Here is a 12581-nt window from a genome sequence, read left to right on the forward strand (position 1 = left end):
CGTCACACTGTGTTACTCTAAAGGAGCACTCGGAGGGAGCTCTGAAGGACCATTCCCCTTCTCCTGCTAGTGGAATCTTCTCCCATACACAGCCTCGCTGAAGTTAGTCAAGTCACTTATAAGGTGATCAAAATGAACAGGAGAACCACAGTGTGGCTTGTTGCATTAGAGAAGCCACTGCTATCGCGTTAAATAACCGATATCAGGTGGTTTATTTCAAGCGCTCGGTTTCCTTCAGCAACCACTGCAAAATCCATGTGGCAGAAATGACCTCACCATTCGAGCACAAACTCAGCCTCCCTGCCTTTCCTCTGTCCTCAATGCAACCACCACTGTCCTGTCACTCAGGCCATAGATTTTGCTTTCTTTGTATCCAGTCTTGCCATTAAAACATATTGAGACATGAATGTGTAGCTATAATTCATTTTTTGCTCTCCCTGTCCTCCAAAGACATTCCCAGGGCACAGTGAGGGCTGGCTGTTCCCTAAAGGTTACAATTGCACTGAACAATGCTGAAAACTCAGAATTAAAAGGAAATCTTAGCTAGAAGCAACATGCAAAAATGTGGCAAGTGTGGAAAAGACCATCAAGAAGCTGTGTTGGAGAAGATCAACCTGTCACTGCAGTGTCTGTATAGCTTTTTCTGAATTAGCAAAGAAATAGTATTTTCTCACATTTCATTTTATTACACATATCTGTAATACGCTAGTGGTTTTTAAAAGTGAACACACAACCTCATCGATTTTTCATGCTTCCCATTTGTTTATATCATTACAATGGAACTTGTACTATAGGACAGAAAAGCAGCCTCAGTGGACAGAGGAGAGGATGCTATGACTTTTTACTATATCCACTACACAGACATAGCACACATAGCAAGGTGCTGTGTGAGGTGTCAGCATGATGATACCTTAACATACCTTAACACCCACAGCAGTATGCAGCACTGGCCAAGCATTGTCCTCCTTGGTGGGAGAAGTGGGAGCTTTATGGCTAGCTTGCATGCTCAGTCTCTCTGATCTGGCAGAGGTTTGTATAGCTCACTGCATCCTGTACAGCTGCCTGCTTGTTTTCCTCAATGGACCATGGTTTTCTATTCTTCATACCCATCAGGAAGAAGATGAATGTTTCATGGTAGGGAAGGTTATACTATTACACATTAATGGTGTAAGCATTATTTCTGATACGCATAATGGAGAATTAAAATGTTTGCAGCACACTTGCGTAGTGTGTGACTAGGAATATGGGGCAGTATGGTGCCATGATGAAGGAAAAGCCTAAACCAATGGAAACACCTATTTCTTCCTAAGTATTTTTGCCACCATCACATCATTATACCACTAGATAGAGCAGCTGCCGTTGCTCTCGCTGGTAATCTCCTACTTAGTACACGCATAGTCAGCGTGGGTCTAATGACTACTGTTTGCGCCCAGATCAGCAGCCACAGGCACTGGCATCAGTATAGATGACTGTATGATGTTTGCTGTACTGTGCACATTGTTAGACAAGGCTCATCATTACCAAGGCAGAAACACTTTAGCCCTGCTGGGTGGGCAGGGATCCTGCCCCAGGTTCCTGGGACCAGGTTTCCATTGCAGGTACCTTGTGTCTAGAGAACACAGTCAGGATTTAGATTGTGAACGGCTTCATTTCTGTGAATAACCTTCTTTATCCCTTGGGTAAATAATAAAGTTTAGCAGCTTAAGATAGACTCACATTGCTGACTCTTTGGGTTTTTCCCCACAGAAAAAAAATAGCAAGGAAAGGAAGCCGCTGTGCTCAGAGCTGTCAGCTGTACTGAAATGCAGCTCAGCTACCACTGCAGCACCATCTCCCCAGGCCCATTAGACTTGCTAAGTGCTATCTGCAGGTCTGCTCAGGAGCACTGAAAGTGGAAGCTTTTATTACTCTCCGGTCCCACTGAAAATAACTGAAAAAGATTTTGCAGCCTAGAAAAAATTGTAGGAATATGAATGAAATTAACTCCGTCTTGTCTAGTAATCATTTAATAATTTTTAAGAATAAGAATTTCTCTCAGGATTCTCCTCCACTGTCCCCCCAAAAATCTTAATCAAATATTCATTAGCTAAATAACTGGTTTAGATTTACTGTTTTGTCCTGAATGTCTAGGCAAATTTAGGCTTTGTTGTTTTTCATTCCCAGCCCCGCCCGCCCCCCCCCCCCCCCCCCCGCTACTGCTTTGTACAGCCTGATTCAGTTCATATGGGGACAATACCACCAACCCCATCTTCAAAATATATTAAACACTTGTTAATTCACCACACATATATATTTTCATGTAAAATTAGTTTCATTCCTTATTGTTAATAAAGCCATTTAAAGCATCCTTCAGTAATATAGTGAAAACAGGTCTATAGAATGACTCCTCCCATAACACAAGTTGTTGTCACACACGTGGAGAGGAAAAAACAATGCAGTGAAACAAAATGCCTGTTCAGGAGGAGTACATCCATGATTCAACAAGCAGGGTATCACTTTTACAAAGCATGCCCATCCATCATTCTTTAAATGACTGTGAAGGATTAATAAACTTTTTTTTTTCAGTGCAGGTCCAGCTTTTTAAGAAAGAGTTACAGTCAGTGAGGCACCTTGCCACTACACTGCAACCCTCTTGCTGTTCAGTGCCTGGAGACACATCTGTCTGGCTGATTTCATGCTTCTCTCTTCTCCCTCACTTCAGCAGACCACCAGACCACAAACACAGGCACAGTGGGGAAATGTTTCTGTGATGTGGTTTCTGAAATTTGACTCAGTTTTTCTTCGCTTGGCAAAGGCTTATTCATTTCCATGCTCTGAGCCAATCCTGTTCCCAGTCAATGATAGCTCTGTGAATGCATTTGAGTGTTGAATTTGGCTTTTTCTGTTCAGCTGTTTTCACAATGACTTTTTCTAACTCAGCACTCATTCTGGCAAATAAATTCAATTTTTAGTAAGTACTCGCCACTTAGCAGGTTTTTTATTTGTAAATACATCTATTCCTACTTCACTTTGATTTTGTCTTGTTTTTTTCTTAAACTAAAAAAATCAAAACCTCATTTCTAAGAAGTGTTCAGAGTCCACACTAGATTAAATTTTTCAGGCTTACCTTGTTCAGTCTTAATAGATCTCAGTGATGTCTGGTGCCTCCTGTAAGCAGTTTAAAAGTTACTTACGTGATTAAGAACAGGCTCTCAAAAGCAAAAACCTACCATCATTTCTAAACATATCCTTTCCAGAATACAGACATTGCCAGTTGTACAAAGGCTATACCATAAAAATGCTCGGGAGGTCCCTGGTCCAGCCCCGCCACAGTGGGCTCAGTGCTGAGGTCAGACTGGGCTGCTCCTGTGATGTTAAACAGAACGGGTCCCAAGGCAGACCCCTGTGGTATTCCACTGCCACCAGCCTCCAGATAAGCACAATCCATTAATCACTGTCCTTTGAGCCCAACCATCCAACTGCTTTTTAAACAACTAGTTGTCTACCCATGCACTGTGTGATGTCCCAACTTAGCTAAAGAATATTGTAGGAGACACTGTTGAAAGCCTTGCTAAAGTGAAGGCAAATGACATCCACTGCTCTCCCCTGGTCCACAAAACTAGTCATTTTAACACAGAAGTCAATCAGGTTGGTCAGGCATGAGTATTCCCTGGAAAATTCATGCTGCCTGTTACCAATCACTTCCTTCTCTTTCATGTGCCCAGAAAAGTCTTCCAAGAGGACTTGCTCCATGGTTGTCCCAGGGATCAGAGTGTCCTGGAAACTACTCTGTTGGTAGAAATTGTTCCAACTTCCATGTAAAATAAATTGTATTGCATTTCCTTCTATGCTACTAGATGGATTTGAAATCTTCAGAGTGGATACAACATTTAGTTAATCACTCAACTTCATTTTAATTTGGTGTCTTCAGGAATTCCATTCATTAAATTCCCCTTCTTTCACTAGATCTTTTGTCCATTGCTTGACAGTGGAATTTAAGGCTTGGGCTATAAAACCCCACCAAAGCTGCTGAAATCTGTGAATATAGCTGGGGGAAGCTTTTTTTCCCAGAAGACAAGAGGTGACCATAATTCATTCATTTGAATTCATTATCAAAACAATGCCTTTGGTTTCATTTGTTATTGGAATTGTACATATATATTTATTTGCATACTTTTAACTGTCTATGTTAAAGCAACTTGAGTTATGATTTGAAATGTTGAACACGAAAAAGTTAGGAAATCCTACCTTTAACATTGCTTTGCATATTAAACCTGTGTTTTGAGTATATGCCCAATCCTGGTATACATGAGTGCCTACTGAGATGTCTGAAAGCTGGCTTTGCAGGTTAATTTGAAAATTTCCAAATTTCAACTCAGAAAATACGTATTTATTTTAGCATATGGCTTCTTGCTTGCTCCTGTTATTTTTATGCTGTGATTGTAAACTGTAACAGGACTGCCTTTCTGTTCTGTGTTTAGACAGCAACTGGGGCAATGCTGTCCTGGTGAATGGCTGAGGCTCCTTAGCAATAGTGAAAGGGAAGGGTATGTGTATTGGGTCTGGCTGAGATGGAGTTTATTTTCCCCATAGCAGCCCTCATAGTGCTGTGCTTTATATTGGTAGCTAGAAAGGTGTTGATAGCACTCCAGTGTTTTGGCTAATGCTGAGCAGTGCTCACACAGCACCAAGGCCTTTTCCCCAAGATTCCCCCCTCACCCATAGGCTGGGGGTGGGCAAGACCTTGGGAGGGGACAAAGCCAGAACAGCTGACCCAAACTGACCAAAGGGATACTCCATACCATATGATGTCTGCTCAGCAATAAAAGCTAAGAGAAAGAAGAAGGAAGGGGGGACAGTCCCTATTTACGACGTTTGTCTTCTGCAGCAACCGCAATGCGTACTGAAGCCCTGCTTCCCGGGAAGGTCATGCAGGGAGGGAATTAGGAAGGCGAAAGCCCAGCTAGAGCTCAACCTGGCCACGGTCGTGAGGGACAACAAAAAAAGCTTCTATAAATACATTAACAGCAAAAAGAGGGCCAAGGAGGATCTCCATCCTCTACTGGATGCGGCGGGGAACCTTGTCACGAAGGATGAGGAAAAGGCTGAGGTACTTAATGCCTTCTTTGCCTCAGTCTTTAACAGCCACACCGGGTATCCTCAGGGTATCCGTCCCCCTGAGCTGGATGACAGGGATGGAGGGCAAAATAGGCTCCCCATGATCCAGGAGGAAGCAGTTAACGACCTGCTATGCCACCTGGACACTCATAAGTCTATGGGGCCTGATGGCATCCACCCAAGGGTGCTGAGGGAACTGGCGGAAGAGCTTGCCAAGCCGCTCTCCATCATTTATCAACAGTCCTGGTCAACGGGGGAGGTCCCGGATGACTGGAGGCTTGCCAACGTGACGCCCATCTACAAGAAGGGTCGGAAGGAGGATCCGGGGAACTACAGGCCTGTCAGCCTGACCTCGGTGCCGGGGAAGGTTATGGAGAGGCTCATCTTGAGGGCGCTCACGGGACACGTGCAGGTTACCCAAGGGATCAGGCCAAGCCAGCACGGGTTCATGAAAGGCAGGTCCTGCTTGACCAACCTGATCTCCTTCTATGACCAGGTGACCCGCCTAGTGGATGAGGGGAAGGCTGTTGATGTTGTCTACCTGGACTTCAGCAAAGCCTTTGACACTGTTCCCCACAGTATTCTCCTAGAGAAGCTGGCGGCCTGTGGTTTAGACAGGTACACTCTTCGCTGGGTAAAAAACTGGCTGGATGGCCGAGCCCAGAGGGTTGTGGTGAATGGGGTGAAATCCAGCTGGCGGCCGGTCACAAGCGGAGTCCCCCAGGGCTCGGTTTTGGGACCGGTCTTGTTTAATATCTTCATTGATGATCTGGATGAGGGGATAGAGTGCTCCCTCAGCAAGTTTGCAGATGACACCAAGTTGGGAGGGAGTGTTGATCTGCTTGAGGGTAGGAAGGCTCTGCAGAGGGATCTGGACAGGCTGGATCGATGGGCTGAGGCCAACCGGATGAAGTTCAATAAGGCCAAGTGCCGGGTTCTACACTTCGGCCACAACAACCCCAGGCAACGCTACAGGCTTGGGGATGAGTGGCTGGAAAGTTCCCCTGCAGAAAAGGACCTGGGGGTGTTGATCGACACCCGGCTGAATATGAGCCAGCAGTGTGCCCAGGTGGCCAAGAAGGCCAACGGCATCCTGGCTTGTATCAGAAATGGTGTGGCCAGCAGGAGCAGGGAGGTGATCGTGCCTCTGTACTCGGCTCTGGTGAGGCCGCACCTCGAATACTGTGTTCAGTTTTGGGCCCCTCACTACAAGAAGGACATTGAGGTGCTGGAGCGTGTCCAGAGAAGGGCGACGAAGCTGGTGAGGGGTCTGGAACACAAGTCTTATGAGGAGCGGCTGAGCGAGCTGGGGTTGTTTAGCCTGGAGAAGAGGAGGCTGAGGGGAGACCTTATCGCTCTCTACAACTACCTGAAAGGGGGTTGCAGAGAGGTGGGTGTTGGTCTCTTCTCCCAAGTGACTAGTGACAGGACTAGAGGAAATGGCCTCAAGTTGCGACAGGGGAGGTTCAGGCTAGACATTAGGAAAAAGTTCTTCACTGAGAGAGTGGTGAAACACTGGAATAGGCTGCCCAGGGAGGTGGTAGAGTCACCCTCCCTGGAGGTATTCAAGGAGCGTGTGGATGTGGCATTGTGGGATGTAGCTTGATGGACATGGTGCTGTGTGGTGTTGGGTGGGTTGTGGCTTGTTATTGTTGTTGTGTGGCGTGGGTTTTGTGGTTGTGTTGTGTTTTTTTGGTTTTTTTTTTTTTTTTTTTTTTTGTGGGTTTTTTGATGTTGTGTGTTGTTGTTGGTTTTTTTTTTTTTGTTTGTTTTTTTTTTTTTTTTTTTTTTCCCCCCCCCCAGGTTGGACTCGATGATCTTACAGGTCTTTTCCAACCGTACTGATTCTGTGATTCTGTGATTCTGTGAAGTGGCTGGACATCACCTGCTGATGGGAAGTAGAGAATAAATCTTTGGTTTTCCTTTGCTTCCACACGCGGCATTTGCTTTTGCTGTATTAAACTGCCTTTATCTTGACCCACGAGTTTTTTTTTCATCTTATTTTCTCCCCCCGTGTCCTGCTGAGGGGGGGAGTGATAGAGCAGCTCGGTGGCACCTGGCGTCCAGCCAGGGTCAACCCACCACAGTATGTAACAGCTATACCTAGCAGCTAAGTTTTGAGACACTTCTAGGTTATATGTCACTGCCCAAACTGATTTTGCCGTAACTTTCTTTTCTTCCCTTCTCTATACCCATATAACTTCATAGTAAGAAATGGGGTTTGTAATTATTTGGTCTGCCATATACAGACCTGGGAGATAGTTAAGAACAACTTGAATTTTCTTCTTTATTACACCTTCTCTATATCATACTGCAGGGAAATACATGGATTTTGGGGGGTCCTGCAGCAGATTTCGAGATAGATCTCACTCCACTGTTTTAACAGTGTATTTTGGCATCACACATGGATTGCATTAGAAAGAAAAACTGTTTTGTGTTTTGGCTTCTGAATCAGCCCAGCCACAGAGCTTCATGGTTTGTGAATATTTCAGCTTGCTGTCATAGCTTTTTCTTGTGGTGCGTGGGTGCATGGGTGAAAGAAGGGAAATGGCACTATCAAGCGCCATTTACATATCAGCAGGATAAAGAAGAAATATTTCATTAACCATAAGTACTCCTTCTTCTCAAAATCCTCCTGCAAATAATATGAAAAGAAAAATATCTTATAGAAGAAGTTGCAAGAAATTTAATAATGGAAAGTGTTAAAATCCCCAATTCCCTGGGTCTCCTAGTGATAAGGGTAGGCAGCATCCTAATACTTTGTAGTTAGGAAGATTTAGTTGAGTTTCAATACAGGAAAAGGAAAGTAACTCTTAAATACATTTCCGAAGCTTATCTGCAACTGTGCCATTAACCAACCCAAATTAGGATTTGCTTTAGTAAGACATATTCACCATTGCATTCATTAAAGAACAGCCTTTATTTGGCTTAAATTAAAACAGGGATTTGATGAAAAATGGTTTATGAGCCAACAGATAAAATTCAATGCCTGGAATAATCTTATTGAATCAAATTCAATGGTGTGGTCTCCAAAGGTGCATTTGCTTAACAACTTTTGAAACAAAATAGACAAAACTGCAAAAGGTGCTGTTCTATAGCTTTTTATTTAAAATCAATAGTGACTTCTATGAACACCAACAATCTCTGGAGCATCAAGTAAGAAGTACAATCAGCAAACATCTCCACAGAAAATATTTCTTTTTAACACCAGACAGTAACTTTTTATTTTCCATTCAGTTCACATCTCCATCAGTCCATTTTTTTTTTCATGTAATCTGTTCATCATTTTTAAAGAAGATGGTTTTAACAAGACACAGACAAAAAATCCTGTGTATCCCTTTACCTTCTGCCTATGGGTAAACCACCTGGTCTGATCATTCAAGTATTCAGCTTTCGAATATCTCCTGGCTTTCATAGCCTTGAAACAATTTTTAATCATCTCCCCTGCATGTTTCAGTGGTGTCTCCTTTTCTCCCTTATAAAAACTGCTGCAGACCACTACACACATATTGTCATAATATTTGGACTCCAAGGAAGATGGTAATTTAGCTTCCCAGTTTTCAAAACTTATATTTAGTAGGGTCCTTTTCTCCAAATGTTGGTTCCCACAGCCATATCCAAACCCAAGGCTATTACTGAAAACATACCCAGCAGGAATCTTGATGAGCAGATTAAACAAACAAACAAATAAAACACCTCACTAAAATAATGAGAGACTGCTAAGTAGGCTCCTTACTCTCAACCAAATTTCAGAAGTGAATTTGACCTAAATTAACGAAGGCAAATTACTGGTGAGAAAAAGAAAAAGGAACCTTCCTCCACCTTCACAAGGCAAAATCTAGCACTTCATGTTCGACTCACTACTCTTATGAAGGTATCACAGAAAGCTTGGGGACATGGAAAAAAGATATATTAAAGAAAAATCACAGATGTCAATTGCTAAAAAAAATTAAACCAGTAATAGGATAGGGTGACACAGAGAGATTTTAGGGAATCTGTTCTTACCATGATAATCTGCTGATCAATGGATAATCTGCTGATCAATGTTTTTTACTCAGGCTGGCAGCCTGTCACACGTAGGGTCCCCCAGGGATCAATACTGGCCCCCACACTGTTCAACATCTTCATAAATGATCTGGACAATGGGATTGAAAGCATCCTTTCCAGGTTTGCTGATGATACTAAACTGGGTGGTGAGCTGGATACATCAGAAGGGTGAGCCATCTTACAGAGAAACCTGGACAGACTGGAACAGTGGACAAGCAAGATCTGTATGGAGATTAACAAAAACAAGTGCAAAGTGCGGCACCTGGAAAGGCACAACCAGTGTGGCTGAGGAGCAGCCTTGCTGAAAGGGACCTGGGGGTCCTGGTGGATAACAAGCTGGACATGAGTCAGCAGTGTGTTGCTGCAGCAACAAAGACAAATCAGATCCTGGGCTACATCCACAGGGACAATACTAGCAGAGATAGAGATGTGATCATCTCACTCCTCTTAGCACTTGTCAGGCCACACCTGAAGTACTGTGTCCAGTTTTGGTATCCACAATTCAAAAGAGACACACACAGACTGGAGAGTGTCCAAAGAAGGGACACAAAGATGATGCAGGGGCTGGAGAACATGTCCTATGGGAAAAGACTGACCGATTTAGGTCTTTTCTCCCTGGAGAAGAGAAGGCTCATGGGGGATCTCATCACAGTTTTCCAGTACTTAAAGTGTGGCTACAAAGAGGACAGAGGCTCTCTTCACAAGGAGCCACATGGAGAGGACAAGGGGCAACAGGTACAAGTTGCACCAGGAAAGGTTTCATCTTGGTAGAAGAAAGAATTTTTTTTACAGTAGGAACAATCATTTACCGGAACAACCTTCCCAGGGGATTGGTGGAATCCCATCGCTGGAGGTTTTCAAGACATGACTGGACAGGGTGCTAGATAATGTCAGCTAGGCTCCCTTTCCCATGAAAGGTTGGGCCAGGTGATCTTTTGAGGTCCCTTCCAACTTGGGCTGTTCTATGATCCAAGCTACAATAAGATTTTTGCCAACATTCGGACATGCATTTTGATTAAGAAAATGTCCACACAACCTTGTTATTAACACACAGCATCCTCCAGACAGCAACACATTAGCAGCTTCTCCTCATGAGAATAAGAAAAGACAAGAGGCCAAATTCATTCCCAAACAAATCTAGATGGAAATGGTGGGCCAAATGTTCTCCTTTCTGTTAGGCTCCATAGAGTTGCTTTCTTACCCAGTGTAAGGCAACAGTGGCAGAGGTTGTTTGGCGTCATTTCTCAACTTCCAATGATATAGGTCTGAGCATGTCTTAAAAGAAAGACAGGGTGTTTACTGTTTTTTTCTTTTTAAAATGCAAGACCTGCAGGAATCCTATCCAAGCCTGAAATTGAGAAGCAGATGGGACAATTCACCACTTGCTTGCCTGAATGAGATAATAAAATATTTTGGAGATCTCTCTGATGTTATCTCCTTTGTCTCATCCTCTTTACAATTCTCTTGGACTCTAAATCAGATTTGATAAATTATTTGAGGATTTGGTTTTGACATGAATGATTGTGTCTTCTGTCCTGTCTCCAATTCATAGTCAGCACTGAGCAAATGGCTTATCTGCCGCACATTACCATTCTTTGACTGTCTGACTTCTGGCTGTCTAAAATAGCAAAATTATCATTGTTGAAGCCACCACTTTTCTCCTTGATGAAGGATGATGCTGATTTTTTTTTCTGAACTAAATTACTTTGAACTTATAAGTTGGCACAGATACAGAAGAAGAAAAATTCCACAGCTGAGAATTCATAATAAAACGAGAGGAACAACTTATAAATATCAACCAACAAAACATAATTTGTTGGGCCTACTTGCATAGATTTTATACTATCTTCATTCGACATAACTTTAAAGCACAGATCCATCCCATGACACACAAGGATGTAAAACCATATGAGATTCTAGTTATTAGGAAGAAATAAAAGACCCCAGAGGATATTCTGATTTAGTCTTAAAGGCTGGAAAAATTGCAAAATTGCATCTTGAGGTCAGAAAGATCTTGTTGTGAAAATTAAGCCAAGAACTCATGAAAACCCGGGTGTGCATAGTTAGGAGACATATGGCAAGAAGAAAATAAGGAGCTCCAAGCTTTGCAAAGTAATTTCTTCAATAGTTCATTAAAAACATTAATATAAGATGCCAACCTTTTTGCACCAATTTACCAGTCAAATGTTGACATTTGAATGGGACAACTTGGCTAATAAGTTGAGAGTTTTAAAATTAATTTCAATAAGCAGAAAAACATTACTAAATGAAGGACAGTTTCAGTGAAGAGTAACAGAAATGATCAGAAGGCTGGGACTAATTATAAGCTACAATTAAAAGTGCTAAATACATGAAACTTAGCAAAGAGTTGACTGAGGGGTGATGTAACCACAGTCACAGACATTTTTTTAAAAATGTTAACCTCAATATGATATGGATAAAGTAATGCTGGAAAAATTTGGCTAAATATCAGTAAAAAGTGAGAATGAGTGTTTTCTGGTTTTCTTAATGAAAAATAAAGGAAGTTGCATAGCCTGGGAATATTTGGTACACGAGGCATCGTTGTCAAAGTGCAGATGGATTGTATGAATCAGTTGGCCGCTGCCATTATGGAAAAAAAACCCAAGTTTTTTTTTGTGAAAAGGGAGTGAAAATTCTTAATATTACCATCACTGAAAAAGTAATTACATTTCAAATATCTAAAGACACGAGTCAAGAAAGAGCTCCTCGCTGTAGTTTCCACTAACTTGCTGTTTTACAGCAAGCAAGTGTTCTGGGGAATTAGGCTGAGCCATGGCATGCCTCTGGCTTGCTGGATAGGGTTGCTACAGAAAGAAATTCTGACCGACACAACCCATCCTGTGGTCTCATGGCCATTATCCAAACCTCTCAGAAATCACTGGGAGTCTTTCCACTGACTTAAATAGACTCTGACGTTCTCTCATAGCGAAATGAACTTATGGCTAGCACCCAAAGTTCAGGAAAGTTCAGAGGAAAAGGTCCTGACCTTTCTATGCCTAACAAGGGGGAAGAAAAAAAATAATAGTAAGGGAGGAGGTCAGGCAGGCCTTGTAAAGAAGAATAGCAACTTTGGGGCTTTCTCCCCTGAGGCATGTCTAAGGTAATGATACATCCTGGGGCTCTGCTCCAAACTGATAGGGAAGGGAAGAGGGATTGTAGGAAGCTGCGCAGGGGAGGGAGGAAGAAGAGCCTGGCACAGCAGAGGGGAATGAAGAACACAGCTTACAGCCCTTCCACAGAGCTGCAGGGATTTAAGATCCTCCAAGTACCTTATGAATCTTCCTCACTTTCCTATTTCCATTACAAATTAAAGCAAAACTGAAAGCAAAAAAGCAAAGGAGACAAAGAGGAAAGGCTTTGCTTTGGTGGCAAGAGAAAGGAAGAAGGCCAATTATGAGGAAAAAAAATAACGCAAA

Source organism: Gavia stellata, chromosome 2 (assembly GCF_030936135.1).
Source record: "Gavia stellata isolate bGavSte3 chromosome 2, bGavSte3.hap2, whole genome shotgun sequence".
Taxonomy (NCBI): Eukaryota; Metazoa; Chordata; class Aves; order Gaviiformes; family Gaviidae; genus Gavia; species Gavia stellata.